This window comes from Oreochromis aureus, linkage group 10 (genome assembly GCF_013358895.1).
Source record: "Oreochromis aureus strain Israel breed Guangdong linkage group 10, ZZ_aureus, whole genome shotgun sequence".
NCBI lineage: Eukaryota > Metazoa > Chordata > Actinopteri > Cichliformes > Cichlidae > Oreochromis > Oreochromis aureus.
The window spans coordinates 3,155,502-3,179,119 of NC_052951.1; the positions used below are offsets into that span (position 1 = coordinate 3,155,502).

General features: G+C 41.8%; 1 protein-coding gene across 3 annotated transcripts in view; it reads right to left on the minus strand.

Annotated features, from left to right (window-relative positions):
* LOC116332802 (galactosylgalactosylxylosylprotein 3-beta-glucuronosyltransferase 1) overlaps window positions 1–23,618 on the minus strand; it is a 66,453-nt gene that overhangs the window by 10,926 nt on the left and 31,909 nt on the right. Inside the window, exons 1-3 of one of the 3 annotated variants that reach the window (XM_039617961.1) lie at window positions 15,546–15,567; window positions 13,703–13,743; window positions 6,933–7,033 (exon numbers count right to left, since the gene is read on the minus strand). The gene's annotated coding sequence lies outside the window, so the exon portion shown is untranslated. Of the gene's footprint in view, window positions 1–6,927; window positions 7,034–13,702; window positions 13,744–15,545; window positions 15,568–23,618 lie in introns of those variants that run through there. The other 2 variants (XM_039617962.1, XM_031755860.2) reach the window with 2 other exon arrangements.

The window sequence follows — 23,618 nt, forward strand, 5'->3', positions numbered from 1 at the left end:
AAGCTAATGATTTGAAGAGGGCTACCGTGTGGCTGAATGGGTGAGCCCCTTTCCTGCTTCTCAACACAGTGGGCACAGATATACAGTAGTTGTCATGAATTCACAATGAAACAGTATATAAGCATTACACCCAGTTATTATGCAAATGGCCAAATGCAAACTAAACACACTAAAACATTTATAAATTTATATTCCATTGTAGCAGTCGTTACCATGTTCTTAATAATTGCCCCATATGGTTCTTTTTATTTTTTTTCCATATTTGCTTACATCTGTCGTTGCCAGACACCTAATGTTTATATTAAGAAACTGCCATAATATAATAATTTAATAATAAATTATAATAATAATAAATAATATATAATATAATCATTTTTGAACAAAATACTTTTTTTGAACACTGCCATCCATGTTTTTCCATTCTAAGGATTTCCTTATTGCCACTTAGACACCACATCTTCAATTAGATATGAAGGTGTGGTGTTTGTGGATAGAATGAAGACAATCTCGGATGAGACTGTGGTTTGGGTAAGGACTGAGTGAGGACCAGAGCCAGCATCCCCTAAAAGCAGTGATGATTGAGTATTATGAAGATTTTGAAAATTGTTTTGAATATATAACTGGTAGGCTTACAATGACCAATGGACAATGACCTCGGTCAGGTGGTCAGGGATCCCTTTGTATGAGGCAGACATAGCTCATGTACTCATACAGAAAAAATGTCGAGCAAAGCAATCAGGAGAAATTTGGGACAATGGAAGAAGTTGAAGTTTGAGAGAAACTGAAACTGAGGAGCAACCTGGCCATACTCAGTGGTAAACAGAGGGTCTAAAGGGGAAGCATGATGACATTTTTAAAGCTGTTGCTAATGGGCTCGAGAGGGCTCAGGAGTAACTTTATGGTGACATACAATATGGACAGAGGGTGGCCTGACTGGTTATTCTTACTTCTTTGGAGAATGTGAGGCAAACATTCAAAGATTAAGTGAAGGTCATTGATGCAGAGGTGATTATCTGAAATTTGTAATTTGGTCTTTGAGCAGCAGTAGATGGAGAGAAGTTGAAGGGAGCTTCTGATGCTGGAGTTTTTTAATGAGTAGTGATAGCTGAGATAACGCGGAGGAAAACGCAAGGGGAATCTGTGAGAGGTTTTGAAGAAGAAATGCAACTAAGGTAAGATTTTATTGTGGGGATTTTGATAGAAAGGATTTGATGTGTATTTGAGGAAAAAACTAGGCAATGTAATGATCATGAAGGACAGGAAGAGTAGACTGAAACAGGAACAAAAGGAATGAAATGAATTCCAAGAGGTTCAGACAGTGGGCAAAGTGTTGTGAGTAAGGCTGTTAATGATGGCTTCCTGAGATTAAGCTAATGACCTCTGCAAAGCTAGGGTTTAAATCTTAAATATTATGGGTGAATGTTAAAGTACTTGCATTGTGTCTGATTCTGCATGTGGGACAAGGATCTGTCTGGAGAAAGAGACGACGAGAGACGGCCTGGAATGGGGTCTGCTCTGAGTAAGAATTGGTGGGTGACCAACAGCCACGCAAGATGATGCACGAAGGACATGATGGATGGGGAGTTGCTTCAGCCTTTGTTAATAATGCAAATTATGTGCAGTGAATGAGGATTAATCTTTTTGACCATTTGTTCCCCCACAGTGATAACTACTGGGTAGTTCTGTAAATGGCTGAAGATGATGGGAAATTGTTTTTGAGCTACTGTGAAAATTTGGATGGCCAATTAGAGGAGAACCACTTTCCACCATAATAACCTCCAGAAACTATTGAAAAAGCAAAATCTTTGCAGAGCTGAATGTCATCAGAGCGGGACAGCTGATCATCATAAAAGAAAGTGATGCCATTCCACTTGGCAAAGACATGATGCCACATTCCAGGAAGAGTTTTACAGAATTATTGTGATTATGTGCGGAATGGCCTTTTAAGAACAAAGTGTTCTTAAAAGGAAAGCAGCTTTTGTTTGGTGCAAGAGCGAGCAAGGAGAAAGTTTTGGGGGAGTTTAATGTCACTAAGTTTCTCCAAGGGCATAGAAGCCTGAAACCAAATAGTGTTGAGGGTCATGCCAAGACACTACAGGGATATCCAAGGACCTTCTGTTTTGTCTTCTGACAAGAGATTGCTTAATTAAGTGAAAACTGACATCAGGGTGGTTAACCCATGCGCTGGAGGTGATGTGGGAGGAGATATATCCAGGAAGATATAACTAGAAAATCATAAGATGGACCAGATATGGCAATATGTGGTTGTTGTCTTGTTGGTAATTATCCTTTGGCTTTGGCTTTGGAAAGACAGCTGAACATCTTGGGGCTGCTGTCTTTCCAAATGTAAGCCCAACTCTAAAATAGCAAACTGCCTTCCATTTGATTCTAAAGAGGAACCTGAATTCAGGGTGGATTGGCAGGAACTTGAAGGCGCTTGTAATTTTGACTAGCGTGACCTACTGAGTATTTGTATTTCAGGGAAAAGTCATCTCTAGGAATTAAGCTATTATTGTTCGGGATGAGGCTGATATCTATAATGATGTATTTTTTTTCTGGAATACTTTCTGGTTGCAGTGCCAAATGGACTGATGTGAAAAGGCGATTAAGGAAAGGCCTAATCATGAATCCCTCTCAAATGTCTTTCATCATGCAAAACCTTTTGATTTGATGGTGAAAGTGAGTTGATGGTGATGATGGTGAGTCAATGAAATTTGGCTTAGGGTAATTTTTTTAAGGCTTCTTTCATTGCTTGAATACTAACTGGTGTTGAGACAGATGTGGCTAGTAACTGCTTAGCTCTGACCCATAGGTGACCACATCAGGATCCCCTTCAATTTGCTTATCAGCCCCGAGTCGGAGCTGAGGACACCATCATCTATCTGCTCAATTGTGTCTACACCCATCTGGACCAGCTGGCGAGCACTGTGAGGGTCATGTTTTTTGACTTTTCCAGTGCATTCAACATCATCAGTCCGACCCTCCTGGGTGATAAGCTAAAAGCTATGCAGGTAGATGCTTCTCTGATGTCCTGGATTGTTGATTACCTGACAGGAAGACCACAATATGTGCACCTTCCACAATGTGTGTCTGACAAGGTAATCAGCAACACAGGGGCAACACAAGGGACTGTCCTCTCCCCCTTCCTCTTCGCCACCAAACACCAAAGGCTTCAGCACAGAGACCTGCCATCTTCAGAAGTTTTCTGATGGCAGGGGTGATGAGTCAGAGTACTGGGCTGTGGCTGACGCCCTTGTCACGTGGTGTGAGCAGAATCATCTGCAGCTCAATGTGGGAAAGACCAAGGAATTGATTGTGGATTTCAGGAAGACCAAGAAAACCTTGACTTAACACCTTAAGGGAGTCCAGCTCCCGACCGGAGAGGCGAATGTTGTCCAAGTTAAAGACAACCTTGGATAATACCTCCCACCCACTCCATGACATGCTGGATAGCCACAGGAGCACTTTCAGTGAGAGACTGAGATTACCAAAAAGCACCACTGAATGACACAGGAAATCATTCCTGCCTGTGGCCATCTCCCTGTACAACTCCTCCATCTCCTCCACTGTAAACACTGCAATAGTTACATCCTTTTTGCACATGCTCTTTCTCATTCTGTAATGTTGCTGTCAATATCTTGATATTCATTTATAATCACATCTGTCAACCCTGAATATTAATTACTTGGTGATTTGTATATATTGTATATATTGTGCTGTTCCTCATATCTTAACATACTGTGTTGATAAATAGTCTAGTTTGTTTTTGTTAATGCTACAGTACTGGAGCAACTGTAACCCACAAAATTTCCCTAGGGATTAATAAAGTATTCTGATTATGATTCTTAGCGGGAATGTGTGGGTGGGCTGGGCAGAAATGGCCACTGGAATGAAGGTAGCAACACTTTGACATTGAGCATCAGAAGTATGGCGTTATTTTTGTGCCACTATTCTGAGCGCACGAAAATTTTTTTTACAGGTGCAAGTGCTGCATTTTGAGGAGAAATTTATTTTGAGCGAAGAAAAGCTAAATTTGAGTGAACAAAATTCATTGCTGCGTGCAAAAAATGTATTTCAGTGTTTGCTATTATCCACACACACACACACACAATAGCAGCCCCTCTCGCTCAGTTTTTGCATTTGCGCTTGCTCGCAACGTGTTGCTTGCACTCTCAACATTTCTGCCCGTGCACGTTCAACTCTTTCTGCACACCGTTATATTTGTGCCACAAAACCAGCCAATCACAGACTTGGATGCAAAAAAATCTGATTGGCTGTTCTGGTCTCCAATCAGATCGAAATGACGAAATGCAATATCCCAGAATGCATTTCGTCCAAAACTCAAACGAGGCAGTGGCGGAGGAACACAGAGTGGCAGAGTTTGAAATATTACTCTTTCTGGGTCACTAAATAAACTTTTAAGATATTTTCATGCGAGAATGTTGCTGTGTAAGCTTCAAATATCTGCTCGATTTATCAAGACATCACATATTTGCAAAAGTGCTCTAATGTTTTTGGAGATGCCTGTTACCCACCAGCTGACCGCATAGCTGGACTGGCCATTGGGCATACCGGGCACATGCCCGGTGAGCCGATGGTGATTTTTCATTTTTATGTTTGTTTGTTTTTGTAACGGTATAAACAATGAAAGGTGGTGGATTAGCCAATTGGTCATGATCAACTCTGGGCTAGACCAATTACAATGCATCCGTATTGAGGGGAAAAGGAACGCGATTCGTCCCGTACTTCAGCTAGAATGAAAAAAAGACACAAAGCTGGAGTTATTCTGTGTTTTTGCTGCACAACTGCCTCTTCTCTCATTCTCTCCCCTCCATCTCCTGTTGCTACTTCAATCATGAAACTGATCAATGATCAGCTGATTGGCTTTTCTGCCACAAGTCCCGTCTCTCTTGTTTGTTTATCGCCCACTTTGCGCCAGAAAGAGGAAACCAGCGGATGTTGCGCTAAACAACAGCAGCACGTTCAAGCTTGATAAGCTGTTGTTAGAAATTATTTAATATTACTTCCTAGTATCAGCTGATGTTTGCTGGAGCCACAGCTGTAAAAGCTGCTCGTCATGATATCGGTTTGGATATGTGGTGAGAGGGAAACATGAAGGTGATACAAATCATACATATATACCAACAAGACAGTGTACATCACTGTCACAACAGTGTTTGTTTTAGTTCATGGTTTTTCCTATAATACCTGGTGGTGTAGTCGGCCGATTTTTTGTCAGTTCAGCCTTATATATTATGTTTAACCCGAGTGACCACCCGGTCAGCTGGTGGGCAACAGGCATCTCCGAAAACATTAGAGCACTTATGCAAATATGTGATGTCTTGATAAATCAAGCAGATATTTGAAGTTTACACAGCAACATTCTCGCATGAAAATATCTTAAAAGTTTATTTTGTGACCCAGAAAGAGTAATATTTCAAACTCTGCCACTCTGTGTTCCTCCGCCACTGCCTCGTTTGAGTTTTGGACGAAATGCATTCTGGGATATTGCATTTCGTCATTTCGATCTGATTGGAGACCAGAACAGCCAATCAGATTTTTTTGCATCCAAGTCTGTGATTGGCTGGTTTTGTGGCACAAATATAACGGTGTGCAGAAAGAGTTGAACGTGCACGGGCAGAAATGTTGAGAGTGCAAGCAACACGTTGCGAGCAAGCGCAAATGCAAAAACTGAGCGAGAGGGGCTGCTATTGTGTGTGTGTGTGTGGATAATAGCAAACACTGAAATACATTTTTTGCACACAGCAATGAATTTTGTTCACTCAAATTTAGCTTTTCTTCGCTCAAAATAAATTTCTCCTCAAAATGCAGCACTTGCACCTGTAATTTTTTTTTACGTGCGCTCAGAATAGTGGCACAAAAATAACGCCATACCAAAGTTGTTGAATTACTGCAATTGTACAGTCTCCTAAGTGCATGGTGGATGTAACCTTCCTATATATACTTTGTGGCAGTAGCATGCTATCTTGCTAGCATGCTAACAATATAGGTTCAGGAGTTTTGGGAAGGCAGTTGGAGCTAATTGGGCTTTTAGGTAGTGAGGTATTTTGGGCTAGCATAATGCAAGCTGTAGTTGGATGGAGGAGTGAAAAACTGGCATCCCGGTGTCAGATATGGTAGCAGAGGAAAGCTGTAATGGAGGAATGGTACATTATGGTGCCAACAGCACAGACTGAATTAGAGGTAAGAGGCAGCTGCATGGAATGGTAGATAGCATTTTGGCAGCTTGGTGGAGGGGAGAGGGAATCTTTTTCTGTTACCTAAACTTGCTTCCGGTTGCTTATGAAGATGCAAGGCATGCTCTGCTTTTGCCTCTGCCTGGAAGAGGATCAATTTTATTTGTTGTTTAGAACAAGAGTTTTGAAATGCTAAGAACATCTGGAATAGTGTTGCCTTGTTATTGGAGTTAAAGCTAAAAACTCTCTCTTTTAGAACACGTTAAAGCCAGGCTATGGAACAGCCAAAAATTCTCGATGGCTAATTATTTTCAGGAGACCTGAATGGAGAACCTTCTGAACCCAACGCTGAGATGAACTTGAGTTTCAGGAGAGTTTTATACAGTGAATCATATATTTTTTATAATTTTGCATAAATTGGTCTGATAATGGAAATACTTGAAAAGTATTCTAACTACAAGTCAGCCAAATTTATCTGTAGGAAGACTCAAATGTATACCTTGTGTACCTTGTATGAAAGCTACTTAAGCTATTATAATGGGCCACAATACTGTGGTTTAGGATTGAACCCATTAGTAGAGTCAGTTATTTGTGTGTGTGGTACAGGAATGTATAGGGATGAATGTTGTAGGAATTTATGTTGTATACATTAATAGAAACAACAAATAATGTATGCATGTTGTATAATTATGGATCAATGCAGTCCATAAATGCAAATGCGAATTCTTACCTTACCTATGTTTACAGCTAACACACATGACCATTCCAACAACTGATGCTGCTCCACTCCGTATGTATAAATTTGAGGATGAGCGGTTCAGTGATGTCATTTAACTCTAGAAAGACGAAAACATACAGGTTTAGATTCAACTGATGGCACAACAGAAAATTAATAAGAGATCTGTTAAAGTGCATTCTTGGTCAAATGTCCTGCATGATCAGCATTTCAAGTCTTTAATTAAAATTATGCCATCTCTAATAAAACTAAAGCCGTTCTCAGACATCAATGCCAGGAAATGATGGGAAGATCAGGATTTAGACATTGTTCAAAATTCTCACAGCTAACAGGACAAGGGTTCATGTGTCCAGCATATACGAGGTCGGACACTCGTTGTGAATTCTCCTGCTCTGTTCTCAAATGAGGCCATCCAGACACTACACTGATTTTCTAGTAGGGAACCCCCAGAGAACCTGTTAAATGTGTTAAAATGAAAGTGTTTAATGACCTGATCTGACTGCATTTGATGCATAAAGCTCTGTCAAATATCACCTAGAAAAGTTTGGGCTGCATTACATATGTGATTATATTTTATAATTGGGTCCCTCTAGACTTCCATATATGAGCCAAATGTTTACCATCCGGCTTAAAATAGGATAAATCACATTTTCATTAGCATTTTTTGTGTGCTTTTGGTGAGGTTCATTAACAGAAGTGATTTTATATTTGAGGACTAGTCCATATGGAAGATTGCAAAAACAAAAGATTTATAGAAGACTTTCATCATGTGTACTTGGGTGTTTTCATGGCTCCTTCAACTGTTTTCTGCAGTCTAGGCCCCACAGCTTTCAATCTACACAGATATCCTGACAATACAGCCATCCAGTCTGTATTCTTTTGTTTTCCTCCTCTCTTTAGGCCTCTCTTCATGAGGCATATCCTCTGCTGGTTAATCACAAGTCTTTAGACATCATTAATCCTTGATTAAAGAAGATCAATCCCAGTCTGAGATCAAAGGTTGTGCTAGCTAATTAACACATCAGAACAGGTCTAATACGGTCATGTTTGAACAGCATGTCATTGATATAGACAAGCTAATTTTCTATACACAAGCTGAAAAGCAATGACTCCACCTCACCACCATTTTGCAGCCCTACAGTATTTAAAGCCTAATTAAGCTCATGGTTGAGAATAGCCACAGATGTGAAATGATATAACATAAAGGTGTCAGCCTAGCAATGATGCCTTTTGGCGAAAGGTTTAATCACCATCACATGGCTGTTTGCCCTTTCAGCTACAGCAGCATGGTTTAGCTAGAGATTCTGAGGCTTACCATGCACTGGACATCTCCCCTGAAAAGACTGCACTTTTGGAGGAGAGAATGAAACAAATGGAGCTTGATAATATCTGTCAACAGTTTGAAGAGGACTCAGGCTGATTTGGAATATCAGCAACTTTAGATTCAGGTGAGAGAAGCTCAATGAATGCAGGAGGAGGCACTGCAGGCCAGGGAGACCTTAACTAAGCGCTTTGACAGGAGTCACCATTTAAAGAAAGCAGAGAAAGAGTTGGAAAGAGCCAAAAGAGACTTTTCCAGTTGATTACATTTTGTATGATGGATTATGCAGAAAAAGTAGAATTGGGCTGAAAGATCTATCGCTTTATCTATTCAGGTTGTAAATTGTGTTTTTAAAAAGTAACTAAGTAACTAAGTAATTAATTACTTTTGAAAATAAGTAATCAGTAAAGTAATGGGATTACTTTTTGGGGGAAGTAATCAGTAATTAGTTACTGATTACATTTTTCAAGTAACTTGACCAACACTGGTCTCCACAGACAGCTTCCGTACACCAGCTTCACTTTCCCAAATGAGGACAGGGCATGCTCAAATCGGTATGAGGGTCCCCCAGTTTACCATAATGTTCCTACCAATACAGCTAAATGGGGACATCTGTCCCAACGCCTGCCGCTGGGCCACTGGCATTATTCATGAAAGGTACACCTGCGGCCTCTGCGCAACACCCACTGGGTCCTGAAGTTATTTCTCCAAGGGGGGGTCAGCTGTAGCTGCAGCTTCAGCTACTCGGTCTCCTGGCTTGGCAAGGCACATCGACTCTGCACCTTTGGTTTCCATCTCCACATTCGAGAGCATGACACCAGTCCCACCGGTGGCTCAGTCTGTCACTGCCCCTACTTTAGGCCAGTCTTCATTCATCCCTACTTTTCAAACACTGCTGGTTAATGCTGTCTATCCCCCCAAACTAGTCATATTCCATCCGCTGGAGCAGAACTTCTAATTGCCTCTGCTTATGGCATTCCCAGACTTACATTATCGGTATTTCAAAGTGGAAGGGAGAGTGTCTCCAAAAGCCCATCTTGGGAGAGCGATTTTGCTCTACTCAAGATGGCATTGGATGACCTGCTGAGTAGTCACACCCACCTTGGTGAGCAGTATAAGTCAGGTGTTGCTTACCCAGCCATTTAAAACTCCCTAGTGCTTTACAAATGGCAAAGGCCTACATGTTCCACCCACAGCCCTACACAGCTGCTCTACAGGGGCTCCAGGAGAAGTATGGCTAGCCAAGACAGCTAGTCCAGTCAGAGATGAGTGCAATCTGAAGCACTCCAGCTCTGAAAATGGGAGATGCAACTGCCTTCGATGCCTTTTCATTATCTTTTCAGTCATTGGTTGGAATGTTAAAGACATTTGAGGGTCCAAGCGCTTACGAGCTAATGTGTGGGTCACATGTGGATCAACTATTGAGTAAAATGCCTCCAGCCCTTCGTGACAGTTTTGTGGAACACTGCTTGATCCATGGCACCCTGCATTCAGGTACAGATAAGACACTATCTGACTTTGCCTGTGACTAAATTTGCAATCACGCTGCTAAGTGAATCTCCAGTCAGGCAGCCACTTTTTTCCAGAATGACTCCTTGTGAAGTGAAGAAGTGAAGAAGTGGGCTTGACACCAGTCCTCCTTACAGTTCAGGAAAGCAATGAATCATCATCACTGAATCGACCTAAATCCAGCACTAAGCCACAGCCCGACTGTCTGTGATGCGAGAAAAAACACATTATCTCAACAACTGTAATGAATTCAAGAAGCTGAGAACCAGTCAGGTTGTTAAATGGATCAAGGATGGTAACCGATGTTGGCGATGTGGTCTTTCTGCAGATGTTTGTGTCTTGAAGAGCCCTTGTAAGCTCTGCAAAGAGCAGCACCTCACAGTACTTCATGACTCTGTGCAGGAAACTTTGAGTGCTGTTTTCATGGTGCATTTGCCTCTGACACATATCTACCTTGATCACCCTAAGCGCTCCCAGAAGCTATGTTAAAGGTCGTGAACGTTCTCATTCACAATGGTAACTATGCAATGGAGGCATATGCTATCCTAGATGATGGGTCGGAGAGAACGATCATCCTAGCACCTGTAGCGCAACACTTGAAACTCACTGCCACACAGAAACATTGTCCCTACAGACAGTACACCAGAATGTTGAGCAGCTTGCGGGATCCTCAGTCTCCTTTGAAGAATCATCGCTGGGCAAACCTGTTGAGGGATACAGGATCCCTAATGCTTTCACAGCTAATGGGCTCAACCTGGCTGATCTCACTTATCCTGTTTCTTTTCTACAACAGAAGTACCATCACTTAAGGGAACCCCCTCTGTCCTCAATGGATCAGGTGACATCTTTACCTCTAATCGGGTCTGATGTACCTCATCTCATCATGCACTGTGTGGGGCCTATGAGCTGCAGTGCTTACATTTATCCACAGCAAAGGAGCATTGTGACCTTCTCAGGAATGTGGAAGACCGGTGGCAGCATGACACTCTGCCCCATGATGAGAAAGCTGCCACCAGATCTGAACAGGACCAACATGCCTATAACCTTTTATAAGTTGTGATCATTCAAGTGAACGTGGATGGGGTGCAACGTTATGCCAGACCTTTGCTGCAGTGGACACCCATCACCAGTCTTTATGCCCCAAAGGAAGATGTAATATCTAGTCTTCGCAGCACTGAATGTAGGCTTGCTCAGGCCCCCAGCCAGGCAGATTCCTGCTGCTATAAAATCCACAAACTGGAACAGGCAGGCTACATAGTCAAGATCTCATTGAAAGAAGCCGGCCAGACAGAGGAATCGTGGTTTATTCCACATCACATGGTGCAGCATAATGGTAAGAACAGGATAGTCTTTAACTGTTCATTGCAATACCATGGCCGGTTACTGAATGACCAGCTTTTACCAAGGCCCTAGTTCCATCACTCCTTGGTGTACTCCTTTAATTTTGCCAGCACGCTGTGGTCGTGAGTGGCGAAATTAAAGGAATGTTCCACCAAGTACGCCTGCCGCACCAAGACAGACCACTCTTGCGCTTCTTCTGGAAAGATATGCAGAGAGAAGAGGAGTCATCCATATATGAGTGGCAAGTATAACATTAGGGAGAAATTGCAGCCCTTGTTGCGCCGTATAGGCCTTTCAACACCGTGTCAAGGACAGCAGGAATGTAACCACCAACCCGGCTAACATAGTTGGGTCATTTTATGTTGACAAAAATGTATGTCCAAAGCAGAAGAGGCCAAGTGCTTGGTGGACAGCCTGGAACAGTTGTTAGCGGAAGGAGGATTTGAGATCAGGCAATGGTCCTGTAATATTTCTGCTGCCACTGAACATCTCCCACCTGTAGCCAGGTCCACAGCTAGTGACCTCTGGCTGTAAAAGAGCAGTACTGCCCTTCAAGCGCTAACCCTTGGCATGCAGTGTAACTGTCTCAGTGACACAGTGGGCTATAAACAACAATCCAGTGAGTCCGGACCACCTACTCTCAGGAAACTGTATAAGACACTCGCTAGCCAGCATGACAATTGTTATCCGGGACCTCAGTGGGCTAGTTTCAGTCATTGTGTAAATGTACTGTTTATAAGGTAATGCTACGTCGATATGAACAGAATCACACACACATAACATTTTGGGATAATATTATCATGTTAGCCATTCTTTGTATAATGTTGGGGGCTAAAATTTTAGGGTTCTTCTGTCTCTCCATGTGATCAGATAATGAACATGCTGCGTCACTCTGTGGAGAATGCAGTGAGTTTTAGGAGGATTAGGAGGGAATTTCTTCAAGATTGTGTTTCTTTTCATTTCTGGTAGCAAGTGGCAAGGACAACAAGGTTTACTCAACCCATCAGACACATCCCTGCTTAGCTGAACAAGTTGAAGTTACCTCAGAACCACTTGTTGTTCAACTCTGAAAAATTGGCAGAAAAGCAAGGCTTCAATTCAATTCAATTCAATTCAATTTTATTTATATAGCGCCAAATCACAACAAAAGTCGCCTCAAGGCACTTTATATTGTACAATAGATCGCACAATAATAAATACAGAGAAAACCCCAACAATCATATCATATGACCCCCTATGAGCAAGCACTTTGGCGACAGTGGGAAGGAAAAACTCCCTTTTAACAGGAAGAAACCTCCGGCAGAACCAGGCTCAGGGAGGGGCGGCCATCTGCTGCGACCGGTTGGGGTGAAGAAGGAAAACAGGATGAAAGACATGCTGTGAACAATCATGGTGATTAGCAATTAGTGAACAATCATGGTGATTTTCACTTGTCTACAATAATCTATCTAGGTGACTGGACGTGAGAAAAAAATGGCATAATTTAGTGCTGTGTGATGCTGCAGATTTTGGTATCAATCTGATACCAAGTATATACAGGGCTGGTTTTCCCGATACCAATCGGTATCGGTATTGGTATCTCAACTCACTCACTCTGATTTTTACTTTCTATAACACTTTGTTAACACAACAAAACAAATGTAACTCTGAAACATGGCAAAGGGTAAAAGGTATCAAAAAAATTCTTCAGTCAAATTCTTGAAGTCAAGCAGGGATTTTATGAAAATGGTAAAACAGTTGTTGAAATGTGAAAGACTGTCAGCAACTTTAAAAAGGCAAGAAAGAATTACCAGCAGATAAGATAAAGGAACACGACACTTAGCTAAAAATGACACAAGATGCTGTTGTCGGAGCTGAAAAAGTTATTGAAATCTAAAAAAATAGCAGAAACTTTAGAAAAAAAGTGTCCTGGTCCTGCATCTATGACCTAAGGTTTTGAGTTTTGAGAATACTCAGGAGTTTTCTAGTTTACTTATATTATCGTTCTGTATTTTATATTTGTTGTTGTTCAGGCTCGTTATTATGTGGTTAAATTGGTGTTTCCTGTCTTCTTATGTCTAGTTTCCTGTGTTAGTTTCTCTGTGAAGTCAGTTTTGTCGCTATTTTAATTTGTCTACCACTTCTGTCATGTGTCTGTGTTATCCATTATGTATTTTTATGAATGCCAAGTTTGGGGTCACTCTGTCGCTCTCTATCTCTCTTGTCCCTGGTTCTCTAGTGTTCGCTCGTGTTTAGCTCCCTGGCTCTCTGTCTTTCAGCTCTGTCTGCCATGTTTGTGCTTTTGTCTTCCCTGGTCAAGTTGTGCGTCTTAATGTGCCCCCTGTGTCTGAGTCTGTTACTTCCTGTTTTACTTTGATAGTCTCCTGCCTCGTGTGTACGATGTTCAGTTTTGCTTCGCTTGTCTCGTTAACCTGGATTTGTTCCTTCATTATCCTGTGTTTACATATTGTCTGAATTAGCCTCTGCTCTTGCTCGTGTCATCCATCTAGCTGTGTGCCTGTGTGTCTTGAGCTGAGTAGTTCCCGGTTCCAGTTGAATTTGAGTTTTTTGGATCTTGTGTTTTGGGAGAGCTCAGCAATACAGCTGTTCTGGACTTACCTTTGTGATTTTTGGAGACCTGCGTTTGGGTCCTAATCTCCCTGCGAAACAGCGGATCATGACAAACAGAAAAGAACAGCCAGCAGATAAACTAAAACATAACAAAATTAAGCTAAAAATTGCAATGACTGGAATAATAAGAACCATCTCCTCCTGAACAGCACCAACACCTAGAAGCTGTTAATGGAGTTCAGGAGACCTAAAACACATTGCCGGTCAATCTGGATAGACAGAGCAGATAGACACTGTGCAGAGCAGATGAGGAGGAAGTTAAGCAAGATAATATTGTTATTTTGATATATTATGCAATATATATTAAACAGTGTTGGGTAAGTTACTTTAAATTAGTAACTTAGTTACATTACTAGTTACTTCTCTAAAAAAGTAACTCAGTTACTTCAAGTTACTCGTTACTTTCAGAGTAACTAGTTACTAGGGAAAGTAACTTTGGTTTTACTCAGAATTCTCTTGTTAATGTGTTGCTTCCATAACTGGATACCCAGCAAGAGTGCCAGTCTTCTAGCTTGCTTACTTGCCACAAGTGCACTGTGCCACCTACCAATAGAAAGGAAAAATAATGTGCACATTTCCACGAGAGAAATCACGCCTGGACCGTCGTTGACCGCCGCCATGATTCTAGCCTGCTTTTACATCCAACACAAAAACTGCAGTCGTGGTGCTTTTGATTGTACTCAGAACTTGGAAATTCTGCCTTCTGAATAGGAAGATGTAGGTAACACCAGACTGCAGATGAGCTGCATACAGAGCTGGACTGGGACAAAACAATCATCCCGGGCATTTTGACTAGAGACCGGCCCACCATTATAGGAAAAATCATAAAGCCTTTGAATGAAAACAAACACTGTTGTGACAGTGATGTACACTGTTCTGATGGTATATATGTATCAATCTATCAATCGTTTGTTGTAAGACTCAGATAATTATTTTTTTAAAAGCGAGACATTTTAAATGAGAATAATAAAGAAAAGTATTTCCTTGTGCCCCCCTTTCCCTGTTAATGCCCTACCTGGCCCCCTGGCAACACTTTGCTAGACCCGCCCCTGCACAGTTACCAGCTGTCAGCTATGTAGAAAAGGATCCTGGTGTTATTTGTCTCTCAGAAACAGCTCATAACTTCCCTTCAACTCATTCATGTCACCTAAAAGGTAAACCTGTTTCTCCATCACCTGTTCAACTCTGATGATTCAGTAAGGACATCTCCTGGTTTCATCTGCATGTTTCCCTCTCACCAGATAACCAAACCGATATCATGACCAGCAGCTTTACAGCTGTGGCTCCAGCAAACATCAGCTGATACTAGAAATTAATATTAAATAAATTCTAACAACAGCTGATCAAGCTTAAACGTGCTGCTGCTGTTTAACGCGACATCCGCTGGTTTCCTCTTTCTGGCGCAAAGTGGGCGATAAATAAACAAGAGAGAAAAGCTGATCAGCTGATCATTGATCAGTTTCGTGATTGAAGTAGAAACGGGAGAGAATGAGAGAAGAAGAGGCAGCTGTGCAGCTTCAGCTTTGTGTTTTTTTCATTGTAGCTGAAGTCCGGAACAAACTGTGTTCCTTTTCACCTCAGTACGAAACGCGTAATATTTTCTCTGAATACCAGACGATTCTGTTTTTTTAGGGGACGGTTGGCAACTCTAATAATTAACGGTATGAACAAAATAAAGTTCAACATCAGTAACATAGCACCCACCCAGCTGTATAGAAACTCCGTCATGCTAGCTAGCATGCAGTACGAAAATGTCAGCATACCGAAAATAAACTCCACCTAAACTTGGTTTATATCTGACCCAGATAGACTGCAGCTCATAACTTCTTACCTGAAGTTCAGTTCACCTGACACGCGGACCGGCGGCCGCTTCGGGTCTCTCCTCTTGCCTCCCTTTTCCTTCATCCACCTGCTGGCTTCCACCACTTGCTAATGTTATTGAATCTGTGGAAGCTCCGCGATATCCACCACACGAAGTAACGAGTAACGAGCCTATCTAAATCCCAGTAACGAGTAACGCGTTCCTGGTTTTGGCATAATAACTAGTTACCGTGCTCGTTACCACAATAATAACGTAGTTACTGTAACGCGTTACTTAATAACGCCTTAGTCCCAACACTGATATTAAATATGTGAAACATTCAAAACTGAACTTGGTGAATGAGCTTAATTGCAAAAGATTTTCAAAATATCAGCCACCTTAAGTGTGAAAACTGTGAGTACAAAAAAACAGAAAAATATGCTAAATAAAGCCAACAAAGTACCTAAACTGAGCATCATTTAATGAAATTTACCTTTTCAAAACAAAACAACACAAAAAAGATGCAAAACCTGCAACTGAAGCTCATCAAGATGAAGAACTGAAACAAATGCTGAACGAGTGAAAAAGGACTGAAATAAGCTCAGCTTGAATCTATAAACTCTAAACAGGCAGTTTCTGATTGGTGGAAGCTTGTAAACACCCCTCTGACACAAAGACACAAACGCGCACGCATATAGAACTCCACTAACAATGTTAACAAATATGGACACACACACGCACCATGGAGTGAACAGTGACTGTGAGAGTGTGGCCTCTGTGTTTCGATGCCAATCAAGTCTGAATCAATCTCTACCTTCTATACAGTCGTTGGTGTGAATCTGCTGAATTTGAATCCACCAATCAGAAGCAGCTTGTGTTTGCTTTACGTGGGCTGTTTACTTTTTCCCACCGAAACAACTGTGGCTACTTCAGGCATAGATGAAGCCATCATTAAGGAGATGGCACGACTGGAAAACGTGTCCGGATAGACTTCCAGCTCTGGTTTTGAGTGAAATTTGTATTGCTTCCCTTTAACTCCTACATCAATGTCTGTCACATTTTCTGAATCAAAACATAAAAATCTATGTTTTGGTATATAATTTGTGTTGGATGAGTGAAAATTGAGTAAGTAAGAAGAATTTATTTGGACATGAGGAACAGATTCAGAGAGAGAGTGGTGCACTCTAGTTTAACTGCAGAGCAAACATAGCAAAGCACGTGTTTTATAAAAAATCATCATGATGCAACGAAAAACCTGAGCAGGGATTTTATGAAAACGGTAAAAGATACCCAAAAGCTGAATTATACAATAATAAGATAAGATAAGAAGAACTTTATTTATCCCGAGGGAAATTCTTTTGTCATAATAGCCAAATGGTTTGAGAGCATTTTGAGTTTAAATAGTGCTTCTAAGTGAAAGGATGTGGAAACAGTGACGTTTAAAAATCAACCAAGTTTTAACAGATGTCTGGAATCTTTCCATAATGGGGGTAGAAAATCCATAAAAAGCTGAAGGTTTTAAAAAGTATAGAAAGTCAAAAATAACAGAAAATAGGACCAGAAAGAGCAGAAGTAGCAAAATAGTGTAAAACATGAATTGCTAAAAGTATGCAGAAGTAGTTAAAGGGCCCAAAACAAACTAAAGCTACTTGAGGACGAATAATACTAAAGAATAAAGAGAAAAAGGAACACAAAAGTGTGAATGCATTCATACCATTGTGTTCCTGGTTCTCAACTAGAAAAATAGCCATTTCCTGTGAGAATGCAGTGTGAATTCAGTAATTTTAATAAAATAAAACTCTTTGAGCTGAAAACTGCTGAAGAAGCTGAAGTTACCGCTAAACAACTTGTTGTTCACCTGTGAAAAATTGTCAGAAAAGTGGGAAAGAACAGCCAGCAGATAAACTAAAGCATCACAAAATTAAGTTAAAAATTTCAGTGACTGGAGTAATAAGAACTGAACAGCACCAACACCAAGGAGCTGCGTTCATGAGCAGTCTGCATAGATACAGAGTAGTTAGACACTGTGCAAAGCAGATGAGGAGGAAGTTATATATTTATATATCAATATATTATGCAATATATAAAAAATATTTTAAATATTCAAAGCTGAACTTGAGGAATAAGTTTAATTGAATAAGCTCTTCAAAATATCAGCCATCTTAAGTGTGAAAACCAAGAGCACAACCCCACCAGAAAAATATGCTAAATAAAGCCAACAAAGTACCTAAACTGAGCGTCATTTGGTGAAATTTAATTTTTCAAAACAAAAAAAAGATGCAAAATCTGGAGTTGAAGCTCATAAAGATGAAGAAGAACTGAAACAAATGCTGAACGAGAGAAAAAGGTCTGAAATAAACTCAGTGTGAATCTATAAACTCTCTATAAACAGCAAGCAGTTTCTGATTCAGGGCAGCTAAATACCCCTCTGACACAAACACACACACACACCCACACACACACACACACACACACACCATGGAGTGAACAGTGATTGTGAGAGTGGCCTCTGTGTGGCCATTTCTCAGTACTGAAGTACGCTGGTCCGTACTTGCTTTCTTGCTAGTCTGTACTTCAGAGAACAGGAGAACGCAGCGCGATCATTCTACAGTTGAAACAGCAGTGTACTCGATATCATCACAACTCAGCTCCAGTGTTTTTTCTGCCATGCCCCCTTAATTTAACTTTGATTAATATTTGCAATGGAAATTACAAAAGATATCCCAAAATTTGTAGAAATTTTAAATTAAATGAATATAAAATTTAAGTAGAAAATTTGCTTAGGAAAAAAGTCTTTTAAGCACTTTGGCAAAAATTGCTTTTATATATGATCTATTTCATAACGTCTAACAAGCTTCATACAGTTAAGCACAATTACTACGTGACAGAAACACAAACTCTCTTAATAATATGCATGTATGCTTTACAGCATTCACACAATTAAAAACTACAGTTTCTCTTATTCTATTTGCTTGAATCCAGTGATGCTGAGGATTGCCCAATGTTTTCAAACATATTGATGTGTATTATGCCTGCAGCTAAAGTAATCATGGTGATGTACTGTGGTAAAAATTGAGCCACTTTCAAACACTGAAAATCCCAGGTTAAAGTGTGCAGTCTCACCTTGTAGCACTGGCCTTTATTAGTGTGGATGCTGATTAAGCAGTATTGTTCTTCTACTTTTCATATTCCGTACATTTCTCGGCATCTAGCTCCTTCAACACCGTTCAACCAAACCATTCAACCACTGTTAGATTCCTCTTCTTTTTTCCTTATTTTCCTAATTTTTAACTTTTATATTTTTAAAATTATTCAACTTTATTCAACAAAAATTTACCATGTATTTCAATGGGAGAATCTTCAAATTCTCATTCAACAGACTCCCATTTCAACTCTACTTCTACATACGTTGACGTAGAGCCACCATTCAAACTTTAAAACGAAGCCAAGACATTGAACTATTTAGCTTGTATTTATCTTTTTATTATCTGTTATACTTTTTCTTCAGCCCCAGTTCAAGTTTCATGCTTTTTTTCACCCGTTTCAGAGTTTATAATGGGTGTGTATGGGACGGAATGTTGGAGGTTAGAGTGAGACAGCTCAACTGCTAGAGGGGAGAAATTTGTCTTAAAGTCTTCTCTTTAAACTCCTGCTGTGTCCACAGCGTTTGGTCTAGAGTGATCATTTTACTCTCAAAACAAAGCCATCGTTGCCCTCTTTCGTCAAATGTTATTATTATTGTAATAGGTATTATAGTTCTTTCATAAATGTCACCAACGCAGAGCCTCCTCCCTGCAGCTCTTCCATAGAGAACAATGTTAAAATGGCTCCCAAAATTCGTCTGAAAATCAGAAGTACAGTCTGTCTTCACCCTGTCACCATGTCCAAATAATAAACTCCACAGGCATGAAAACTGAGAATTTGGTAGACTGGACACTGGTGGCACTCACGGTGAAAGAATTTTGTCAATACAACTTGTAGTTTTTTCTTGGGAAGCATTTGTTTCAGGATCACTTTTCTGTTTATTTAAAGCGGCAGCAGACTGTCTGAGTCTGTGGATGTCCGTGGTCGTGTCCAAATTCATGGGCTGCATCCTCCTGAGGCCGCATTTATAGACCGATTATGTCACAGCGACGTGCCGAAGGCTGTCCAAATTCGTGGACTCCTCCGAATGCAGCCGACAAATGCGTCCTCCTTTTCCCCGAATTTGAAGGATGGGTTGGGTGTGTCCTTCGTGGCCCACCATATCCCAGAATTCATAGCGCGGCCCAACCAAACTCCAGTTTCCGGCAATGGCGGCCGCTACTAAGTTTTAAAATTACTTTTATTAATCTTTCTGGGTCACAAAATAAACTTTTAACATATTTTCAGGCGAGAATGTAGCTGTGTAAACTTCAAATATCTGCTCGGTTTATCAAGGTATCGCATATTTACAAAAGTGCTTCGACGTTTTCGGAGACGTCTGTTACCCACCAGCTCGATAGCTAACCGAGAGCTCGAGGGTCACTGAAGCCGCCGAGAACGGCACAACTCCCGGCACATCATTTTCAGATCACCGCGGACTTTCGCTACTCAGGTTAAACGTAATATATAAGTCACTTAGACAACCTAAAAATGATATTGTTTGGCTTTTTTCAGTGTTTTATTTGTTCGTGAGTAAATCGGTTTGGCTGAGGTTAAAGTTATTAGATTAGATTAGATAAAATAAAACTTTATTAATCCCCCGGGTGGGTTCCTCCTTGGTTTTCACACAGCTGAATAAACGTCAAACAGAAAACCGATTAAACAGAAGTGTGAGATGGTCGAGAATTTACGTCAGTGTTCTGTTATATTTTAGATAGCAAGGAGCAGACGGCTGAGTTTATTAAACTCCACCGAGACAGCAGTGACGTTAATCAGAAGGCTAGACCGTCCAATTTCACAGCCGTTTACTTCCGGCCTACCCGACCTTCTGAGGACCCGGCCCACGTAGACCGCGAAGGCCGGGTCCTCAGGAGGATGCAGCCCATGAATTTTGACACGACCCGTGTGTGTGGCGCCACTGGCTGGAGTTGTTATAGCAACTAGAGATGGACCGATCCGATATTATGTATCGGTATCGGTCCGATACTGACGTAAATTACTTGATCGGATATCGGAGAGAAATAAAAAATGTAATCAATCCATTAAATATCAAAAAAGCACCTCACAAAACTTGCGACATGGCATAACTCGGCTCATAACCGTAGCACGTCGGAGCAGTATGCGTCACGTGATAGAGCGGCTGTGTGTATTTGTAGCCTCGCTACCAAACCAGCATTTCATCTCCGAGGAAGTTATCCCAGAGAGAAGTAAAGCAAGTGTGTAAGTTCATCTCTGAATGTTTGTAAAGCGTTCCTATGGGCTCAAAATGTGGTCATAAATATTTTGTACTTGTAAATCAGTTTTGTACTTGTAAATCAGGATTTGTATGTGTAAAAAGAATTTGTGTGTATGTAAAAAAGATTTGTGTGTGGACTTGGCCAAAAAAACACCTGCAAGTTACAAGTACAAATTTTGACCCTATTTTTCTTCCTTTCATCTGATTGGTCAATGTCATGTCAATCACAAATGTAACAATCCAATCAGAGAACAGATGGGTTTGGCTGTCGGAGGGGCGCTTTTTTGAACTGCAGGTCCTTGAAGGGTAATACAGTTTGAAGCTGGAGGATCTCTTTATAAATATCTGATAGCAGCTAGGTCCCCTTACTTTCAGCAGCTGTTGAAAGGATAAAGTTGTGGCATATCAGTGGTTAGAAATACCATTATTACTTTAGGATTAGTTTAACACAAAGTCAGGGCTGACCCGGGACCATTGCTGTGAGTCACAGTGCGCAGCATAAAGGTCCTTTCACATCGGACGCAGCATGTGCTGCTAATGCTAACTGCTAACTAAAAGCCAAGGATCCAGTATTTGTTGCGCTGGCTGCTGAGCTCTGTGGGTTTTTGCAGCAGCTCTACCTGTACTAGATGCACCTGCTCCTTGTCGTTTCTGTCAGGGTCCTGGGTCCCCTGACCCAGCATGTTTAATTCTTTATGATTTTTGTAGTATTGTGCTTGTGAGTTGTATCGTTTCTAGTTTCGATCCCTTGCCCTTCGTGTTTCTCTGTGTCCCCTCTGTTCTGTGTAGTCTGTCTGCATGTTGAGTTTCCCTCTGTGTCTTTCGGTTCTTAGAGTCCTCTGTCTTATGGTTTATGTCTCTGTGTTTCTTAGTTGCTGTCTCCACTGTGCCAAGTTCGTGTCTCTGTGTCATACTTCCTGTTTTACTTTGAAGGTCCGTGTCTTATGTAAATGTGTCCTGCTTTGCTCCCTTGTCTCGTCAGTCCTGATTTCTCCCAGCTGTGCTCTCCTTCTGTGTCTCATTCCCCTCGTTACTTCCCAGTGTATTTAAAACCTGTGTTTCTGAGTCAGTGTCGCGTCGTCCCTCAAGCTGTGTGTTTCCTCGTGTGCCTCTCTGTCAAGTGTAAGTTTATATTTCCCAGTTTAGTTTAGTTTGTATGCCTTTTTCCCTGCCAGCCAATAAAGCTGTGACTTTGAGTTTACACCTTGAGTCTGAGCGCCTGCATTTTGGGTCCTACTCCTGCCTGCCACACAGCGTTTCATGACAGATTCTATCTCTGACTGTATGTCCTCTACAAGAGTTTTTTTTTTTTTTTTTGCTAGTTCTTTAGATGTTCAATAAAAACATGTATGCTAATTCATAATGAAGAAAGCTTTGTAGTGAAGACTGTCATTTCCAAAACACTGCCCCTCCCCCGCAGTCTGCAGCGCTGTTGAAAAAGCTGTGGAAGTCCCTATTATTAAGACTGTTTTCCTTCGTGGTGATGAAGGAAAACGCTGGGTTGGCATGTAAAAGGGCATTTATTCCCTTCAAGGACCTGCAGTTCAAAAAAGCGCCCCTCCGACAGCCAAACCCATCTGTTCTCTGATTTCATCCATATTTCTGATCTGAGAGAGGGGACGAAGGGGATGACCCGCCAATCTCTGGGGGCGAGATCACTGAGGCAGTTAAACAACTCCTTGGTGGCAGAGGCCCTGGGGTGGACGATTTCCGCCCCAAGTTCCTGAAGGCTCTGGATGTTGTAGGGCTGTCTTGGTTGACACGTCTCTGCAATGTTGCGTGGAGATCAGGGGCAGTACCCCTGGACTGGCAGACCGGGGTGGTGGTCCCCATCTTTAAGAAAGGGGATCGAAGGGTGTGTTCCAACTACAGGGGAATGACACTCCTCAGCCTCCCTGGGAAAGTCTATGCCAGGGTGCTGGAGAGGAGAGTCCATCCGTTAGTCGAACCTCGGATACAGGAGGAACAATGCGGTGTTCGTCCTGGTTGTGGAACACTGGGCCAGCTCTTTATCCTCTCGAGGATACTCGAGGGTGCATGGGAGTTTGCCCAACCAGTCTACCTCCGACTACACAGGACCCCCCGACGGACACGGTCGGGGGGTTCTGTGGGTATGAGGTGTGAGTATGGGGTGTCTGGCCCATTGCTACGGGCCATTCAGTCCTTATATGACCGCTGCAAGAGCTTGGTCCGCATAGCCGGCAATAAGTCGGACTTGTTCCTGGTGGGTGATGGGCTCCGCCAGGGCTGCCCTTTGTCACCGATTCTGTTGCCAAGTGGCGGAAGGCTTTCACTTCAGTGGTCTCAGGATCTCATCTCTGCTTTTTGCAGATGATGTGGTCCTGTTGGCTTCATCAGGTGATGGCCTCCAGCTCGCCTTGGAATGCTTCGCAGCCGAGTGTGAAGCAGTGGGAATGAGAATCAGCACCTCCAAATCTGAGGCTATGGTCCTCAGCCGGAAAAGGGTGGAGTGCCCACTCCACCCTTTTCCGGGACGAGACCCTGCCCCAAGCGGAGGGGTTTAAGTATCTTGGGGTCTTGTTCACGAGTGATGGGAGAAGGGAGCGGGAGATCGACAGACAGATTGGTGCACTGGCTGCAGTGATGCGGTTGCTGTACTGGTCTGTTGTGGTGAAGAGAGAACTGAGTGTAAAAGCGAAGCTCTCAATTTACCGGTCGATCTACGCCCCTACCCTCACCTATGGCCACGAGCTGTGGGTAGTGACTGGGGAGAGGGAGGTCTG